General features: G+C 54.2%; 1 protein-coding gene across 1 annotated transcript in view; it reads right to left on the minus strand.

Annotated features, from left to right (window-relative positions):
• Nucleotides 1-9811, minus strand: part of LZTS3 (leucine zipper tumor suppressor family member 3) — a 43472-nt gene extending 33661 nt beyond the window's left edge. The window contains exon 1 of the mRNA XM_057401238.1: nt 9627-9811. The gene's annotated coding sequence lies outside the window, so the exon portion shown is untranslated. The remainder of the gene's footprint in view (nt 1-9626) is intronic.
• Between the last annotated feature and the right edge of the window lie 10474 nt (nt 9812-20285).

A 20285-nucleotide genomic window follows, 5' to 3' on the forward strand; every position in this document is an offset into this window, starting at 1 on the left:
GCCAGGCTTGCTCCATTTCTGCCTGCAAGCATCTCCTTTGGGGTACACAAGCCCGAAGCTGGATGGGGCTATCGGGGTAGGACGTGGGGCTGAGGGACCAGCTCCAACCCGGAGCTGGCATAAAGCCTGCAGAGGCATCAGCTAATCCTCCCCTAAGCCTGCTGTGATGGATTTAAAGGGTGTTTGTGTCACTCGCCCCCAGGATCAAGATCCTCAGAGGATAAGTGTCCGAAGGAAATGAAGGGATTCTTCTTATTCTTCCTGCAGTGGGGCTCGAAAGAGAGACATGGCCCCTGCTGGGATGCTCAAGGGGTGGCAGTGGGAGGCAGTGGTGGGGGGGCTGGTGTTATCTCCTGCCTGCTCTCCCTCAGAGGAAAGGGATGTGCGCTGTAATCTTGTGCTGGACTTTGGGATGGGAGTTTTGCTCCGGAGCTGGCAGATGCCCTGGTTTTATCCCGGCAGCTGGCCCAGGGAAACATCATTCATCAGCCCAAATCTCTGATGGGCTTTAAAACCCTGGAGGGTGCAAGATTGGTTTTCACCCCCATGCCAAGGGTGGGGGGCTGGAGCAAAAGGGTTCTTCCTTGTTCCTGCCCTGGCCAAAGCTGGGGCTATAACCAGCTATAACCACTGTTACATCCTCAGCTCCTCTGCTAAGTAGGAGGGGAAAAGACATCGACAGATTGATCATAGAACCCCAGACTGGTTTGTGTTGGAAGGGACCTCAAAGCTCCTCCAGCTCCAACCCCTGCCACAGGCAGGGACCCCTTCCACTAGAGCAGCTTGCTCCAAGCCCCTGTGTCCAACCTGGCCTTGAACACTGCCAGGGATGGGGCAGCCACAGCTTCTCTGGGCACCCTGTGCCAGCGCCTCAGCACCCTCCCAGGGAAGAGCTTCTGCCTAAGAGCTCATCTCAGTCTGCTTTTGATGGGAAGTTCATTGAAGAAGGAATTTGAGGAATGACCTCCGAGTGGATGCATCCACACAACTGATGCTGAGAGAGCTGTGCTGGCTATGGGGGGAGCCACGGCACGGGGAAGCTGCTTGTGGGACTCGTAGGACTTCTTTTTAGATCTAAACAGATCCCTTTTACCCCCTTAAACCCAACAGGAGGAAGTGCATTCAACAAAGCAACGCCACCGTTGTTCCTCACCTCTGGAGTTGAGGCTATGCTCCTTTCTCCCCAGGTCCTGTGTGCTGCCAACTAGGCTGGCTGGTACTGCTCACCCAGCGCGCTGCAGGAGAGGGAAATAATCCCTCCTTTCTTTTCCAGCCCTCAGGAATGCAGCTCACCTGCTGCCCCTGGGGAGTGTTGGCTGTCCCGGCGGGCGCAGGGCCTGGCTTTGTTTGCTCAGGGATTTATTCCCTTTAATGTTATTATTAAAACCCACTTCGGGCCCCCCGTGAGCGCGGAGTGGGAGGCAAAGGCACTGAGGAACATCAAGGGGTTGGGTTGGCTGGTCCCAGCCCTCCTGAGCTGTGCATCACGGGGGGGGAGATGTGCTTGTTCGTGCTCTGCAGGTCACCCAATCACTGCTACAGCCACGAGGTTGGGGTTGCAAACCTCTTGTCAGGGCTGTACCAAAAGGAGCGTGGGCAGCGGGTCGAGGTGATCCTGCCCCTCTGATCTGCTCTGGTGAGACCCCACTGGCAGCGCTGTGGGCAGGGCTGGGGTCCTCAACGTAAGGATGTGGAGCTGTTGGAGCAAGTCCAGAGGAGGCCATGAGGATGCTCAGGGGCTGGAGCACCTCCTGTATGGAGACAGGCTGGGAACATTGGGACTGTTCAGCCTGGAGAAGAGAAGCTGCGTGGAGACCTCAGAGCAGCTTCCAGTGTCTGAAGGGGGCTACAAGGATGCTGGGGAGGGATTCTTCATTAGGGACTGTAGTGACAGGACAAGGGGTGATGGGTTCAAACTTAAACAGGGGAAGTTTAGATTGGATATAAGGAGGAAATTCTTTCCTGTGAGGCTGCCCCATCCCTGGCAGTGTTCAAGGCCAGGTTGGACACAGGGGCTTGGAGCAAGCTGCTCCAGTGGAAGGGGTCCCTGCCCGTGGCAGGGGTTGGAGCTGGAGGAGTTTTAAGCTCCCTTCCAACCCAAACCATTCTGTATTTCTATGATTCTATAGTCCCCAGTTTAGTTCCCACTCAGTGCAATCCTCAGCCATTGCTGCTCTGGGCTTGTGGGGCTGCAGGGCAGCCAAGCAGAGAGAAACTGAGGTCTGCAGGGTTAAGGAACGTGCTGAAGATGACACCAAATGCCCGTAGCAGAGCACAAACCAAGGAGCAAACTTCCCACTGGGGACACAACACTGCGAAACCCCCTTCTGGCTGATGGGGTCATCCCGATTCCCAAAGAGATCAACCCCTGGGCTATGCAAATGCAACTGCATCCTGGCTTTGGGAAACCATAGGTAGGGAGGAAAAGCACAGCAGCCTGCAGATAGGAGGTAAGAGGAGGGCAAACGCCTGCTGTGCAATGGCTGGGCAGGGAGCAGCTCGGCAGCAGTGATTTATGATTCCCATTAAAGGAGGAGCTGGAAGCTGTGGAGAACATCAGGGTCTCCCTGAGCCTGGCACGAGCGCTGTGCTTTATGGGCTGTGTTCAGCTCGCTCCTGGAGGTGGGGATTTATGCCTATGCTGAGCTGAAACTGGGGGGAGCTTTGGCTTCTCCTTAAGGCCCTTTGAGAGATGCATGTGTTTGGGGAGGGAGAAATTCATCCTGGTCTTTCCCAGAGCCCCCCTGCCCTGGCAGGCAGAGCAGGACCGCAGTGCATGGAGCAGGAGAGCCATGGGAGGTGTGTATCTGCTCTGTATAATGCAGGAGACCATAGGATGCTCAGCATCCCGGATGGATTTGAGGCTGTTTTCATCCTCTCCTTTCTGAGCCATCCCAGCTGCTTCCCTTTACAGGGACAGCTCTCCCTGCCTTTGCAGCTTGGAGCAATCACACTGGGTGGACAACAACAGCATGGTCCAGCCAAAGCAAACGTGTCCCTGTCCCATTGCATTGCTGGAGGCAGAAGACCCCACTGCAGGGAAATGCCTGAGGTGGGATGGTCTTCCCATTCCCAGCATCTCAGGTGGGATGCTTTATGGCTTGGCTGTGCCTCCAAGTGCTTGCGAAGGGCAGAGCTGGGGATGTAATGAAGGCAGCGGTCCATGGGGAGCAGGACGTGCATGCACTAGATCAACTGATCTAATTAGAAAGCAGGGACAAGGAGATGAGCTCCTGTGCCTGAAAGATGGGCTGGATTTTTCCAGCTCCAGAAGCTGGGCTAAAAAAAGCTCTCACCTCCCCTTGTGCATCGTCTCCAGGGTGTCTGCAGGGCACTGAGATGGACGTGAGCTCCCATCCTTCAGTGCCTCCAGGGATGGGGCCAGGTTGGAGCAAGCTGCTCTAGTGGAAGGTGTCCCTGCCCGTGGCAGGGGTTGGAGCTGGATGAGCTTTAAGGTCCCTTCCAACACAAACCACTCTGGGATGCTGTGATTTAGCAGCATTTAGTGACAGGAAAACCCTGGCCATCTGGAGAGTGCAGGCCATGCATGGGCAGGCTGGGGCAAGCAATGATCCCACTGGGTTTATGGGACATAGCCTCCTGGTTTGAAGAGGAAGAGGTCCAATGTGCCCTGCTGCCTTGGGGAAGAGGAGAGAACCACTGAGAACCATGGAGAACCACTGAGAACCATGGCAGGGGGCTTGGGATTAGATGGTCTCGAGGTCCTTTCTAGCCCAAACCATTCTATGGGGTGTACAAGAAGGTATCTTGAAAACCTGGACCCACAGAGAAGAGCAGTCCTATAGGAGAGGCCCATTGATACAGGGTGAAACCCAACCAAGTGCACTGAGCTTGCTCTCACCTCCCCTGTTAAACACCCCCCCTCCCCATTCCATTCTCCTTCCTGTCTTCTCCCTGGCATACACGGATCTGTTGGGCATTGCTCTGCTTGCAGAGCTTCCTATCAGGGAGCAAATCTCCCCCCGGATTCACCAGGTGCTGGACACGGTCAGAAATTGCTTATCCCAGCTTATTTTCCTGTCTTGGTTCATTATTGTTATTCCTGGTGCTGGGCTTCCAGAGGAAAACATGTCTTTGGGCCTCATACCAAGGGATTTGGTTAATTCATCACCCGCAGACACACATGTATTTATTCAAAAGCTCCTCTTGTTATGTTCCTTGGCAACTTCTGAGCCCGTCTATTTCTCCAGCTGATAAATATTTGTGAGCTTGGTTGTGTTAATAATATCATCATCTTCCTTCCGAGCTCCCTACAAAGAGAACAGGATCTGTTTCATCTGCCTAAACCTGGAGCATCCCGCTGGCCTTTGATCGGGGTTTGGTCCCTAAGGAAAAGGAGACCCCCTTGTCTCCGTAGTGGGGCGAGGATGAGGGATGTGGGTTTGGTTTGCACTGATAAATGCTGCAGTTCCCACTCCAGCAGCACCCACTGCGGACATGAAGGCTGGAGGTGGCTCTTGGGTGGGTGGTGAGAGCGAGGAGGGTGACAGGAGATGCTAAAGGGCACGGAGAGACTCAGAAAGCAACCAGAGAGAAGTCATGGAGCAAAAGGGAAAGCTCAGCTCATTGAATAAATCCCATAAGAACCAAGTGCTGGAGGCTGGGAAAGGTTCTTGATGTCTGAGATGGCCCAGGGTGCAGGTTCAGCCCTCATGGACCCTTCTGCACGTAAGGGCTGCTCATGGTCTACCTGCTCCAGTGAGGCTCCAGCTGCTGCAACCACGTTATCCCGTGGCCTCTCCTATTTCTATCCAGAACCCAAAAGGTTTCCAGCCCCTGTGACCACTCCACAACTCAACACACATGGGTAAGAAGGAAGGTGCCAGCCACAGCAGTCAATGAGAAGGAGGCGGAAAGCAGAGACCTTGCAACTAGGTCTCATTTTGGGTCAAACTCCAGCAAGTTCAGACAAAACTCATATTTCTGAGCCAGGAGCCAGATAAAACCAGCAGGATCCACACCTTCAGTGCAAAAACAAAGCTGAAAGGATAAAACTCAATGAAGAGCACTGGGAGCCTGATTCCAGCCTTGCAGCTACGGAGATGAAGCAGGAGCTTCTGTAGCTCCTCCATCAGGTCAAGGGGACTTTCAGCTCTCTCTGCCAGGAGAGCTCTTGGCTCCAGCCAACCTTGGATTACCAGGCATAAAGCATCTCCCTCTTCCCTGATAGCTGCTTTAACACCTGGGTTTGCTTCTCTTGCTCTTCTAGGACCTATGTGGACCTTCTTGTGCACCAGGAAGGTGGATCTCCTCCTGGCAGTGCTCTCGCTGCATGGTCCCCTCCTGTTCTGGCATCCCCACTTTTAAGTCTCAGAATCATAGAATCAAATAGATTGGAAAAGACCTTTAAGATCATCAAGTCCCACCTTTACCCAGGAAGGAGATGTCCTTCTCACCCACCGCCCCACCAAGATGTTTTCCTGCAGGAACAAGTCCATCCCTTGGCTTCCAAACAATGGAGGGTATCAGTGTGGTCCTCTACCCCCACCATGATGGTGGTCTCCACGATGGGAGAGATGAGTTTTGGGTGCACATTGCTCCCTGCTGGGTACCATATGGACCATAAGGTACCCTACTTATTGTAGGGTCTCAAAGCACTCAGACCACCACCACCACCTCCAGGATGGAGCATTACATCCTACCCATGGCTCCTGCTACCACCACATCCTGCATGGAAAGGACTCCCTGGCTCCAGAAAGCACAAGCAAAGGAGGAATCCAGTGACCCAGCATGGGGTATAAAGGCTTTATCCATGGAGGAGAAGCTCGGGCGAGTCAGAGGGGATGGAGGGATCCCTGCCTGCTCCCCTCATAGCCTGCAGGGCAGGGATGACGGGGCTCCTGGACCTGTGCCTCCATTCCACTTTGAGATCCTTCAAATACTGAGGGTGTTTGCCAGCTCCTGTGACAGGAATGACTAATGGGGAAAGATCCTTGGCAAAGGGAAACAAGAAAGCTCCTCCTTTCACCCTTTGTTTGCTGGATTTCTCTCACAGCCCCGGCCACGGTTGGCCTTTCCCTGATGTGCTCAGTTCCCCTTCCTGAGGCAGCACATTTTAAGCCCTACAACAGCACCAGCGACTCCCTCTTAACTCTTCAGCCTCCCCGTCGGGACACGAGTCCCTTCGGAAACTTTCAGCATCCCGCTTTATCCCGGTTTATCCCGCTCCACACGGAGTTAGCAGGCAGCGACTGCCTCCGCTGATGCAACGTGGTTTGCACAGTGCATCTGGAGAACACCCTCCCCATCGGCCTCCCTTTGCAGGGCAGGGGACTGTCCTCTGGGGGATGGATGGGCGAGCAAGGGATGCCCTCATCCTGCACCATGACATGATGATGCTCTTGCAGCGGGTACCCAGGGCTGATGCTGCAGCCCCCATGGGTCTCTCCCACCCCTATCTTTAGTAGGGCAAGGTCTCCCGAGTATCTTCTCCAAGCAGATGTTGTTCTTCCCAATGCTTTTCTACGTCTTCCTTTCGGATTTGGAAGTTGAGGGGATGTTCCCTTAGGATATCAGCCCAGTGACCCAGAAAAGAAGAGTTCAAGGAGGGGGGAGTTTCATCCCTGTACGGAGCCCGTGCAGCCACACATGCTGCTGCGTTGCTTTCTAAACTCTCACCCCTACAACAGGGAGCCAATGGTGGGCAGGGGGGGGATTTCAATCCCTCCACACATTCCTCCTCTGCCCCATTGTCATCACAAGGCTCGGGACAACATTCCCGGCTCCCTTGCGGGATGCCGGGCACGGAATCACGCCTGTTTTCAGACCATTCCCTTCCCAACCTTTGCAGCAAACACGTTCCCCAGCCAGGCTGAACTGGGATGACAGCATCACATCTATATATAGCCACGGCACATCACCGCTCGCACCAGGGCCACACATAAACAAACCCCATGGTTCCCTGCATGGAGAAGGGGATGGGTGATGCAGGAGCCTCCCACCCCTGGCTGCTTCAGGCTGGGGGTGCTTTGAGCTCCTGCACTTGCTTTTAATGCCAGCATCTCCCCCGAGGGCTCAGCTGCTGGCATAATCCGCTGATGGAGAGGGTTTGAGGATGAAGGATGCGCTGGAGGGAGTTGGAAGCAGAGCACAGGGGAGCTAAAGGGGCTGCCAAAGGTTACCCCATGGGGCAAGTGGCATCCCCCAGCTTGAATTGCACCCAGGGGCTCCCAGCTTGAATTAAAGATGCTGTTAGCATCCCCCCCCCTCCTGTGTACTGTGACGTGGGGCAGGACATGCCCTGGTACAGCATCTGCCCACCCCTCCTACCTCCATTGCATCTCCCTTAGGCCCTCCTGTGTGCTTCTGCCTGCTCCTTGTGCTGCCTGACCCTCTGCCATGGTGCGTGGGGCTGTATGGAGCTGCATGGGGCTGTATGGAGCTGCACAGGATGCATGGGGCTGTATGGGGCTGAACAGGGCTGAATGGGGCTGCACGGGGCTGAATGGAGCTACATGGAAGATGCATGGAGCTTCATAGGGCTGCACAGGGATGCATGGAGCTGTATGGGGCTGCACAGGGATGCATGGAGCTGTATGGGGCTGCACAGGGATGCATGGAGCTATATGGGGCTGCACAGGGATGCATGGAGCTATATGGGGCTGCACAGGGATGCATGGAGCTGTATGGGGCTGCACAGGGATGCATGGAGCTGTATGGGGCTGCACAGGGATGCATGGAGCTATATGGGGCTGCACAGGGATGCATGGAGCTGTATGGGGCTGCACAGGGATGCATGGAGCTATATGGGGCTGCACAGGGATGCATGGAGCTATATGGGGCTGCACAGGGATGCATGGAGCTGTATGGGGCTGCACAGGGATGCATGGAGCTATATGGGGCTGCACAGGGATGCATGGAGCTGTATGGGGCTGCACAGGGATGCATGGAGCTATATGGGGCTGCATAGGGATGCATGGAGTTGCGCAGGGATGCATGGGGCTGCCCAGGGATGCATGAGGCTACATGGAGCTGCACAGGGCTGCATGGAGCTGTATGGAACTTCACATGGATGCACGGAGCTGCGCAGGGATGTATGGGGCTGCACAGGGCTGCATGGAGCTGTATGGAACTTCACATGGATGCACGGAGCTGCGCAGGGATGTATGGAGCTGCACAGGGCTGCATGGAGCTGTATGGAACTTCACATGGATGCACGGAGCTGCGCAGGGATGCATGGGGCTGCGTGCAGCTGCACAAGGCTGCACGGGGTGCAGAGCAGAGGGAAGAGGGACCCAAGCCTGGCACAGCTGCAGGCCTTGCCCTGCTTCCCCAGCTCCCCATGCACGTAGGGAAGAGCCAGGGAATGCCCAGGGGGTGCCCAGGGGATGCTCAAGGAGCTGTGGAGCATCCAGAGCCCCGATGCTCTCCTCTGGAGCAGAGGGACCAGGCGGCCTGGGGGGGGAGCTGCTCGCAGCCACAGGTCCCCAGGCTCTCCCTATAGCTCCAAGCAGTGTATGGGGTGTCAGGGGAGGTCTATGTCCTCCCCCAGGCACACCCTCAGCCCTGCATGGGGCTCTCTGCTGCAGTGCAGCAGCTCCAGCCCTGTTCCCTCCCGGGGAGCTGGCAGAGGGGCCGCCTGCCTTCATCCTTCCTTCATCACAACACCCTCTCTGCTGCTCCAAACGTGCTGCGAGCAGGACGAGCCATTGGCAAGAGCGACAGCTTGCTCCTCTCCTGCTATGGGGATGGGGCCCATGGGGCACCCTGGGGAGCACCCATGGCTTGAGGGTTGCAGTGGGTCGGAGGGGGGACACACACGCACTCAATGCTCACATCCTTACAAAGCCAATGAGGCACCGGTGCCTCCGTGGGTGAAGTCCCAAGCGGGGAGCCCCGTGTTGTGATGTCCCCCCATGTCCTCCTCATTCCCTCCTTCCCCACCGCTGCTGGGCGAGGGCCACCCAGCACCGAAGTAGATGACATAATTCCCGACATAATTCCCAGCACGTTAATCACTCGACCGCCAGCAACCTCCCTTGCCTGGATCCATGGATCCATGGATCCATCCCCCCCCCTTCCATCCCCAGCCACCGCTCCCCTCCCTGACATCACTGCCAAAGAAATAAAGAAATAAATGAAAGAAGATGGGAAAGGGGTGGGAGTGGGATATGGCTATGCCCTGATCCTGCTGGGCACTGGCAAACAGGTCCGGCCCCCCATCCCCCTTTTCCCTCCCTTCCTTGCACTCTATTTTTGGGATGCTGTCATATCCAAACGGCCCCGAGGGGCAAAATCCAGGCAGCTGCGACTTTAGGCACAAACAAGCTTCCCTCCTCTCCATCGCACCAGACATCGGCGCTGGCAGCCCCTCCTCCACCTCCCTTCCCAAAATCTTCCCTTCCCCCACCCCAAAACCTTCCCTTTCCCAAACCTTCCCTTTTCCCTCCCCAAAATCTCCCCCCCCCCCCCCCCCCCCCGCCCCCTTCCCCAAATCACACCACCCCAGCGCAGCTCCAGCATCACCTTGCTCCCCTTGCACCCCGCATCCCTCCCACCCCCAAGGGACCCCCTTCTCCTTGTCACCCCCCCCTGTCCCACGTCCCCCTTCCACCATATCCCAGTCCCGCTCCCCATTCCCCCCCCCCCCTTCCCCGTATCCTCACTGTTGGCAGGGATGCTCGGAGCGGGCAGGGATCAGGCAGCGCTGGCTCCGCAGCCGGGTGGCCGCTCCCGTCCGAGGGGTCTCATCTCATGTTGTCACATGTCACCATCGCACACACTCCCAGACACGTTTGTCCCCCCCCTTCTTGCGGCAAAACGGCGGCCAGCCCCGACGCCACCCCCTGTCAAAGCGGCAGCCTAACAGCGAGCGAGGCAAGGATGGAGGCAGGGTCTGCGCTCGCGTTGCCTTTAACCCTTCCCTCGCCACCCGGGCAGGACAGGGCTCTGCTGGCTCAAGCCATAGCCCTGCCTGCGGATGGTGGGATGCTTCGTGGGTACCACCCACCCTCTCCCATCACCACCGCTTTCCACCCCTTGGCTCTGGGATGTCGGATCTGGTGATGCCGTGGCTCTGCATCCCGCAACCTCGCCGTGTCTCGTTGCTTTCGTGCCCCGCAAACAAGAGTCCTCCCGTAGAGATGAGCCCCATGCGGTGGGTCGGGGAGGTGTGGGGTGTTCTGGGGTGATGGCTGGTGTCTGAGGGCACAGACAGCTCCCTGGTGTGTGGCTGGGGGTGGGAGCCGTGTCCATCTGCCTGTGTCCACCTTGGGATCATGGAAAACCCGTTTTGGTCCTTGGTTCCCCTTATCTCTAAGAGCAGAGCTCCTTTAGGGCTCTGGGGTCTCAGTGATAGTGGGATGGGGGAATAAAGTCATATTGGAAGTGAAAGCTTCTTTTCCCACTCTATGGAGAGGACAAGGACCTGAGACCTGAGATGACAGAGGGGGCAAAGTCCCCGAACTCCCTCAGATGAGCTAGCAAAGGGACATGCAAATGGCATGCAGATTTGGCCAGGGGCTCACACTGAAGCAGGGCAGTTTCCTGCATGGAGTTGTCTTCTCCAAGGAGAAATGAGAGGAGCCAGAGGGAAAAGGAAAAGGAAAAGGAAAAAGAAAAAGGAAAAAGAAAAGGGAAAAAAGGAAAAGGAAAAGAAAAAGGAAAAGGAAAAGGAAAAAGGAAAAGGAAAAAGAAAAAGGAAAAAGAAAAGGGAAAAAAGGAAAAGGAAAAGAAAAAGGAAAAGGAAAAGGAAAAAGGAAAAGGAAAAAGAAAAGGGAAAAAAAGAAAAGGAAAAAAGGAAAAGGAAAAAAGGAAAAGGAAAAAGGAAAAGGAAAAAAGGAAAAGGAAAAAAGAAAAGGAAAAAGGGAAAAGGAAAAGAAGGAAAAGAAGGAAAAGGAAAAGGAAAAGGAAAAGGAAAAAAGAAAAGGAAAAAAGGAAAAGGAAAAAGGAAAAGGAAAAAAGAAAAGGAAAAAGGAAAAGAAGGAAAAGGAAAAGGAAAAGGGAAAAGGAAAAAGAAAAGGGAAAAAAGGAAAAGGAAAAAAGGAAAAGGAAAAAGGAAAAGGAAAAGGAAAAGGAAAAGGAAAAGGAAAAGCTCACGATGCTGTCCATGCTCCCACACATGGAGAGGCTGGTGGCTCATATCCCTGCTCCCAGGTTCACCCCAGCGCTGGGTCCTGCAACACACAGCATCAGGCTCTGGTTCTGTCCTTGTTCCTTTCCATGGATGTGCAGTGGTTACAGCAACCCTGCTCACCTGGTGGGGAGCTCAAGAGGGGGAGAAGATGCAGGAGCTGCTTTCACCCATTGCTGCTGCTGCTTCCCAGAGAAACAGCAGCTCAGGTCATGGATTATTGCTGCTAATAGCGCTGGACCCGGCTGCTCCCATAGGATTGTGTGCTATCTCTGCACAGGTTGTTGCTGGCAGACCTCCATGGGGTATATGTGATCCTCCTTGGATGGAAAGGGCAGCCAAGGCCCTCTGACTTACTTATGGTCACCTATGGGGACTGCGATTCAAGTGTGAGGTGTCCCTGCCCATGGCAGGGCGTTGGAACTGGATGATCTTAAGGTCATTTCCAACCCAAACCATTCCATGCTTCCATGATTAGAGAGTGGGCCAAAGCCATGCCTCCTATGGGGGGGACTCTGCTGCTTGCCACCAGCGCCACCAAGCAAAGGAGCAGTTCAGATCCTGCATGGCCAACTGGGTGGTCCTTGGGGCTGCTGAGTGTGGCAGGGTGAAGGCAGAGAGCAGGGATGGATGGAGGAGGTCAAGTCAGCCGTGCCTGCTGGGACTGCCCCACCAGAAATGAGGACGTGCCTGGGGCACAGCAGGATTAGTCCCGTCCGTGCTCAGAGGCAGCCTGGTCTCCTCTGAACACGGTGGTGCAGCCTCTTGCAGGGGACATGCAAGGGCATGGGGTGTCTCACACAGGAGCTTTCCATGCTGCTGCCAGCCTTGGATCATAGAACCAGGGAATGGTTTGGGTTGGAAGGGACCTTAAAGCTCATCCACGGGCAGGGACCCCTTCCACTAGAGCAGCTTGCTCCAAGCCCCTGTGTCCAAGCATCCTTGAACACTGCCAGGGATGGGGCATTTACCTGTGAGACTGATGGAGCTCTTTGCTCAAGCCTAGGATGTCTTCCCTGCAAGTTCTTCCATGCCTGGAGATAGAATTCCAGAGACCCCCCTCAGTCCCCGGCTATCCAAGCTTTAGCACCGTCTACAAAGAGCTGGTACTTGCTGAAAAGAGCAGATCTGAAACCACAGTTGGCAAATTGCATCAACAAGCATATTCTCAGCGAGGCATTGTTCCAGTTTGTATATGTCTGAAAAGAACTGTTCAGGCATATGTTAAAGTTGGCACCTTCTCCCTGGGACTCGCTGCAATCTGACGCTGGAGCATGAGAACCACATCAAGACACAGCAAACACGTGGCAGATCAGAGAAAACAGAGTCCATGGAGGTGTTGGAGGGGCTGTGGTGAAGACACGGAGCAGGGGCAGAGCGATGTCCCTCTATGGGCTGCCGTAGGGAATGATGGGATCTGCAAGGATGACTTGGAAAGGGATCAGCAGCGGCAGGAGGAGGAGGGCAGAAAACCTGCTTCACGGTGCTAGTCCCAGGGTAATCCTTATGAAAGGACAGGGATTGCAATGGGAGAGGATAGTGCTGCACGAGCATAAACCATGGGGTGTCCTACAGGCTCTGGGCTTCAACCCAGCCTGAAGGAGGCAATGCCTTGCAGTGAGGATGGACTCACACAGCATGCAAAGGGCTCTTATCCCTCATAGGGGACTGGACCTTTCCCCTTTGTGTCCGTGGGGAAGAGGAGCTGGGACACCCATGAGGCTCTTGCTCTGCCTGGGTGTCTTTGTGGACAGCTCACCCTATGGAAACCCCCTGAACTGAAAATGGTTGGAGAGAGTTTAGGAGGAAAGATTGACCTGGTTTTGTGTTTCCTTGGGTGCCCATGTACAGCTGCTTTGGAGCTGCAGCATCCTCGGAGCATCCTCTCAGCTGCAGGACTGTCCCTGCCCCAGCCTAGGCATGTCCCGTTGTGGGGTAGGGGGCACGTGCAGATTCCCTCTTCATCCCCTCAGGGTGTCCAGGAGCATCCCAGTGCTCCTTGGAGGGGTGGAGAGTGGAGCTGGAGCCCATCTCCCTTTGGGTGCAGCTGCCTCAATGTTGATGCTCAGTCCTGGAGGTGTGTGGCTGGGTGATGATCAGAGCGGGGCTCTCCCCATGAGGGTGCTGAGGCGCTGGCCCAGGGTGCCCAGAGAAGCTGTGGCTGCCCCATCCCTGGCAGTGTTCAAGGCCAGGTTGGACACAGGGGCTTGGAGCAAGCTGCTCCAGTGGAAGGGGTCCCCTGCCTGTGGCAGGGGTTGGAGCTGGAGGAGCTTTAAGGTCCCTTCCAACCCAACCCATTCCATGATTCCATGGGTCTTCCCGTGGGTTTGCAGACACCACGGCAACCTTTCAAGGAAGGGTGGGAATGTGACAACAAGGTGGGCTTGGGGTTCCGTGTAAGGAGAAGCTCAAGCTCATCAAGCACATCTGAGGTGTCTTCTCACCACCATCCATTAGGACACAGCTCTGCCATGCCCCATGATCTACTTTCAGCTTGCAAACATCCAGGGCAGGGATCACATCCTGCTCTGCACTGATGAAACACCCCATCCATCAGCTGGTAGAGTTGGATGCTGGTCCAAGAGCGGAAGGGTCGGTGCTTGGACGGCCCGTTCTCCATGGAGGACTGCCAAGGGCATATGTGTTTAAGACAGCAAATAACCAAGAGACCATTGTTCATAGCAACCTCAGTGGAAATGTTTTTGTGTGTGTGTATGTGTGTGTGCGTGTTTCTGTGCTGGCATCCAACTTGGCACTGGTTACTCAGCACAAGTGGGCGGCCTGTCCCTTTCTCTCAGCTGGAGCCTCCTCCTCCTCACAGGGACCCAGGAGAGGGATGAGAGCGGAGCAGATGGTTTGGGGGTGCTCAGAAATAACCAATGCCAAGGGCTGCCTCATCACCAGGTAGAGCTTCAGGGCATGTTGAACATGCTCAAGACCAAAGGGGTCTCTCCAAGTAAAGGGGGGCCTGCAAGAACCTCCTGGAGGTACTGATGGTTGGATTTTGAGGAGAAGGAGCAGAAACTGAGGTCTTTGGGGTGGTGTAAAAAGTGTGGAGCTCTGGGTCAAATCTGGGGAGTTCCTCCCCAAATCCAAGGGAATTTGAAGCACGGATGCTCAAGGGACATTGAGAGAAGCCACGCTGGTTTTGATAGGAAGAAGTCTCAGGGCTTTCTCCAAGTGAAAATCCATGGGTGCAACCCCAGAGACCAAGACAGACTTAAACAGGGGATATTCAGGTTGGAGATAAGGAGGAAGCTCTTCCCTGGGAGGGTGCTGAGGCGCTGGCACAGGGTGCCCAGAGAAGCTGTGGCTGCCCCATCCCTGGCAGTGTTCAAGGCCAGGTTGGACACAGGGGCTTGGAGCAAGCTGCTCTGGTAGAAGGTGTCCCTGCCTGTGGCAGGGGTTGGAGCTGGGTGAGCTTTAAGGTCCCTTCCAACCCAAACCATTCCATGGTTCTATGCTCTAGATTATCTCCTCTTTGAGTGCTGCCCGTGGAGAACCTCCCAGGCTCCCATTGAGAGCTTTGCTGCTGCTTTCATCCCTGCACAAGTGAATGGAGAGATGAGTCCTAACCTCCATCCGCCTTCCACAGCTCCCGGCACTTTGCTGTCTATGGAGCATCACACTGGTGCTGGAATCAGCTGAGATGAAACCGAGCTGGCTCCTACACACCTTGGGAGCTCAGGCAGGGCTGCTTCCCACGCAGTGTCTTTCACCCAAATGAAGCAGCTCGCAGCTCTCAGCTCACGATGGATGAGCTCTGCCATCCATCATGCCAGCCCACAGCAGAGCTCAGCTTGCTTGCTTTGGGTTCACGTTTAGCGGGGAAGGAGTGAGCACCTTTTCCTTGTGGATGTGTTGTAAGGGGCACAGGATATGGGGCCGTCCTTGAAATCACACTGAAATCAGTGGGAGTCTTTAAATACAGTAAAGACCTGGGCATTGAGGGCTATTTTTGGCTGCCTGCTCATGTTCAGTGTTCAAAGGGCATGGAGGGATATAGGGTACCTGCTCCTCTTTGTGTCACTCCACAAACAGGCATTGCTGAGATACTGGCTTTGTGCAGTCAAAATAGACCTTGATAACAGCATCAAAGGAGATTGTAGCTGATGCTAGGAGGAATTTGCTGGCCTGGGATTCAGCTGCATTAAGGTACCCAGCTTCAGAATGCACTAGCTTTTTGTCCATGGTGTCTGGGTGTCATTAGCTGGCCATAGCTTGGTGTCTGGGTGTCATTAGCTGGCCATAGCTTGGTGTCTGGGTGTCATTAGCGGACCATAGCTTGGTGTCTGGGTGTCATTAGCTGGCCATAGCTTGGTGTCTGGGTGTCATTAGCTGGCCATAGCTTGGTGTCTGGGTGTCATTAGCTGGCCATAGCTTGGTGTCTGGGTGTCATTAGCTGGCCATAGCTTGGTGTCTGGGTGTCATTAGCGGACCATAGCTTGGTGTCTACATCAACACCGAGTGAGCAGCACTCCAAGCTGCTCTATTGATTAGAGCTGGGTTCAGTTAATCATGCAGTCCAATAGCAGTATTGGTGTCCTGGAGTATTTAGGGTACTACATAGAGCAGCTAGACACAGCATAGGGTCTCTGTTAGCATCACCTATGGTGGTAGCTCTTGTTGGATACCAAATACTGTCTGCTTTCCCTTGCAAATAAGATATCAGCCCATATGAGTTGGCATCTGTGTTGACAAGTGTGTATGTCCAGCTATTTGAGGTGGGAAACTGAGGAGCTTTGGCCACCTCAGCTCCCTGTGACAGAAACATCCACACTCCTCATACCCATATCCACACTAGTTTCAGATGGCTGCATCCTTTATAGCAAACCCACTGCACAGAGCATTGATTTCTGGGGTTGTTTCAGCAGCTCTCCCCATCTCTGGGTGGTCAATGAGCATCCTCCAGCTCCACATTGTGTCGCTTCAGCAAGGGGGAGACCTCTGGCTCTTTGCCATAGAAAGGCTTTTGGGAGAAGTCATCACGGACTTGCCTCCTGACTCGCTTTGCAGCCCCCCTTTCAGGGAGGGTATAGCCTCGACCAGCAGATGCTCCAGCCCCTCGCTGTCTGCTTGCCTGAGAGCAGCCTGAGGGAATGACCTTAGCCTCAAAATGCATTAAGAAAGGTCCTCATTAAACAAGGCTGTTCTCAGAGCCAGCGTTTACAGGCATCCTAGGCAACCGCCTTGGGCTTCTTCCAGTCCTCTGGGGAGAAGCACAGTCCCCAGGACTCAATGGCTGAGTTCTGCTGGGAGTCAGCAGGACTTTGGCTGGATCTGAGCCGCTCTCTTCGGTGCTTTCACCCCGCTGAAAGCACATCAGGGGCCCTAAATGAGAGCCGGAAGAGGACCAGCCCTGACCCTCTGTAAGGGGATGGTTTAATGCTCCCCGATCGTGCCTGGGCGCCTGTGTTTCTGGTGACCGTGCTGCCCACACAGGGCCAGGCAAGGGAATGTAAAGCAGGTTTGGGCTGAAAACACCAAATACTGTTGGTTTTCTAAGTAGGAACATCACCCCGAGGCTCTGCTGAAGCGGGGAGCCTCAATCCCTCCTTGCCACATAGGGCTCAGCTCCCCAGACTGACTTCATCTTCAGGTGTCCTCCTTCATCCTCTTTAAAACCAGGGTTTCTTTCCTGACTACATCACCCCAAGGGCTCCTTATTTAACATGAACCCCAATAAATGTCCCAGCTTCTCCCCCTGTTTCTCTTTTCCCTCCCCAAAACCTCCAGAACAGCAAACAAAGCTTGCCTTTATATTAATTGTTCTTCCAGCAGAGCTTTCTATCTCTATGCCTCTGGACTAGACTCCCCTCGAGCTTAGGTTAACAGCCTTGGAAGGCCTTGTTCCCTGCCTCACCCCCATCCTGCCTCAATCCTGAAGGAAAATGCCATAAACCAGCAGCTTTCCTAGCTCTTAGGGGAGGCAGGCTGAGGGCATCCTGCTGTTACCCAGCACAGCTCATGGTTGAGCCATATAAAGCCCACCAAAGGTCCATTCTGATGCTGGAACACTAGGTGGTGAAAGCTAAGGATGCTCTGTGCTCCCCTCCATGGACAGGAGCTGGGTTTTGAGCCCAGTTTAACACAGATGGTACCTGATGCCCATTCAATATGTAATTGCATGTGATATGTTTTATGACCCAATGCATGGGATGCCTCAAATCAAGCTCCACAAAGAGCTCCACATCCCACCAAGGGTCAACCCTGCATCCTGCTCATGTGCCTGCTGTTCAGAGGGAACAAAGGAAAATTGAAGGAAGTTCAGGAAAGCTCCCCATTTACAATAGCTTGAGAAACCTGATTCGTGGCCAGAGATGTAAAGAGGTCGGTCGGGTTTGTGCAAGAGGAGGTTAAGTGCTGTGTGGGTCACGTCCTGACACCATTTGCACTGTGAGGACCTTTCTGGGGTTCATGGCTCATCAGTGTAGCTGGGAACAGGCCCAGTGCAAGGCAATGATGGGAAGATGGAGCTGCCTGCGTTCCCAAGTTCACCCGTTTTTCAGCAGCGAGGGTGTTTTACCAGCTGGACAACTTACAATTGGATCCTCTCCCAGTCTTTAAACTGAGCCCATCTGTGTTTCTAAGTACTAAGTTTAACCCTAGGGATAATGAAGCTGTTAGCCACAGTCTGGAAAGATGGGGAGCACCTCCAACCCCTTGGAAAGCAGAATGAACCAAGGCACCTTTCAGTAGCAAACCCCAGGATGTCTTAAAATACATTTGCGCTATGCCTAGCATGGGGTAGCAACAGCTGAAGGTCATAGGCACTGTATAAATAGAAAGGAGATTTGACTGTGGCATGTCCATCCGGAGCCATTGCTCTTGGGTATGCCATCTGGGATGGGAACGGGAGCCTGTGCGTTCCTGCTGGGATAAAGGAAAAGAGATCCTTGTCTTTGCAAGGAGAGTGAGATGATATTGTGTGTGTGTGTGTGTGAGGGGGGGGCAGTGATGAGGTTGTAACTTTGCTCCTAATTTTACCAGCTCTCAAGGAAAATCAGATGTGCAAGGGTGACCTTTGGAATGCAGAATGCTCCCGTGGGGATTAAATCAGTACCCAAGCAGAGCAAAAGGATGTTTTCACCCGTAAAGAGTGTTTTCTATCTGTTGAAGAGTGGCTAATAATGGCTGTCCTTCTGAGTTGGGTACCTCAGTGTCCCCAGTAGCAGAGGTCTTATTGCTGGATGAGATCCAACGAGTCTCCCAGCTCCATCTGTGCGAGGTCCCACTTCATCTAATGGGGGGATCTGCTTTACCGATGAAGGGAACAATGTCATGTCCTGTCCCATGATGGGGTGAACCCCCGTGAGACTCAGGACTGGGTTAGGGATCAGAGAGCTGTGAGTGCTTGGTGAGGACCCTTTCTTTGGAGACCTATTCCTTGCTTGGGAGCGGGTCCTTTGGGCGATGCTCAATGCTGCCGCCTCCTCCACGATCCACCCCTCAGAAGATCTGTTTTCACCATGACTATGGACCAGGAACAGCACCATGTCCTGTAACACATCCCTTTTACAAGATACAGTTTGCCCACACCCCTTTGGGCAGGGAAGTATGGATAACCTGGAGACGAAGGGATGCCATATCCACGGCACAGTAATCAGGAGCTTCAAACACCTAGACAGCGTTTAGATGTACTCCAACCGGGTCTCGCTTTCCCCACTTCAATACAGGCTTGCTGAGTTCATTTGTTATTTGTCCTTAGGATTAGTTTTAGCAGGTGATAAGGTCTGGAAGTCTTTCTTATGGAGCATTGAAGCCCCTAGAGCTGGCCTGTTGGAAACCCATAGGAATGAAAGGAGGAAGGTGCCAGCTCTTCTCTGTAGCGTGAGAGGAGTGATTTTCTTCCCCTCCTTGAAGGGCAGCTCAGCGTGTGGCATCATAACCACATAGAGGAAGGTATTTGCTCTCCTGCTATGATTGCTGATACGGTGTTGGATTGTGCGATGGGTCACACCTATTGATCACAGCAGGCTCAAACAGAAACGACCAATAAATAACTCCTGACATCCCAGCCGTGCCCCACGTCCCAAACAAAGGCCTCTTGGCAACGCTGTTGTTGGCATTTCTCTGTCCCTCTCCTCTGGAACACGAGTGGGACAGGTTTGGTTCAGTGACTAAATGGTCCTGCTGGGCTGAGCTATCTCATTCCTTAATCCAACCCTTCCTGCAAGAGCATCACCAGCCACGTTGGAATGGAGCATTGCTGCTGATGCTCAGCCCCGTGCTGTTCACATGCCTGCTCTTGCTAAGGCCAAGACGCCATGGGCAGATGGTTAGGAAGGTAAAGATGCCTCTCCTGTTCCTCCACTGAAGCTAGTCATTTCTTGTGCTGAATCTGGCCTTTGGATTCATGAAAGTGCATTATTTTGGCAAAAAGAACTGCAATAAATGCTTGCCAGGGAGGCTGAGGGGAGCTTGTGCTTTCTTAAGGGAACTCGTCCCCAGATGGTTCCGGGCTGAAAGAGCAAAACTCAGTTCCTGCAGAGCACCAGGGACCCATCCAGAGCTTCTGCCAGGACATAGGGATGGGAAGGGTCAAGGGGCTGTAAGAGGCGCTGTGGGGAGCAGTGGTACACGCGATGCTGAGGGGACAAACTGTGGGACGGGGCAGACAGACATAGAGCAAGAGCAAGGGATCAGCCTCCCACCCAGCTCATGGTGCTGCTGACCAGGGCCAGGGCACGAGGGGCAGAGGCAATCCCCTCCATAGAGCACGTATGGATCCCACATGCTCTTTGTGGGCTGACCATGGTGGAGGACACATGAGGAGATGGGCGAGTACCATGCCTCTTTCTTCCTCTCTTCCTCCCCACACAACTGGAATAGATGTTCCCCCCCCACAAAGATGATTTGGTCAAGGCAAGCACAATAGATCTCATTCTCGAGCTGGGGTCAAGCAGTGATTTGCCTTAATGCTGCTGGCATGGAGGTGGCCATGCTGAGAGGCTCTTGCAAGAGGGGTCCCACCAGCATCACCCTCCTGCTCAGACCTACCCTTTCCACAGGAGCAACGGTTTAGGTTGTAAAGGGGGGCCTGGCCACCAGCAAAAGAGGCTTTGAGAGCTTATAACTCATGGTCTGGGGGCATTTTCCACTTTATAAGGGGCAATGGGGCTAGGGGTTGGACCAGATGACATTTGAAGGTCGCTTCCAGCCCAAACTAGTCTACAGTTATGATTATGGCGAC

The sequence above is a fragment of the Pezoporus wallicus genome, unplaced genomic scaffold, assembly GCF_028554395.1.
Source record: "Pezoporus wallicus isolate ANWC-B61680 ecotype Strahan unplaced genomic scaffold, APGP_CSIRO_Pwel_v1 contig_8837, whole genome shotgun sequence".
NCBI lineage: Eukaryota > Metazoa > Chordata > Aves > Psittaciformes > Psittacidae > Pezoporus > Pezoporus wallicus.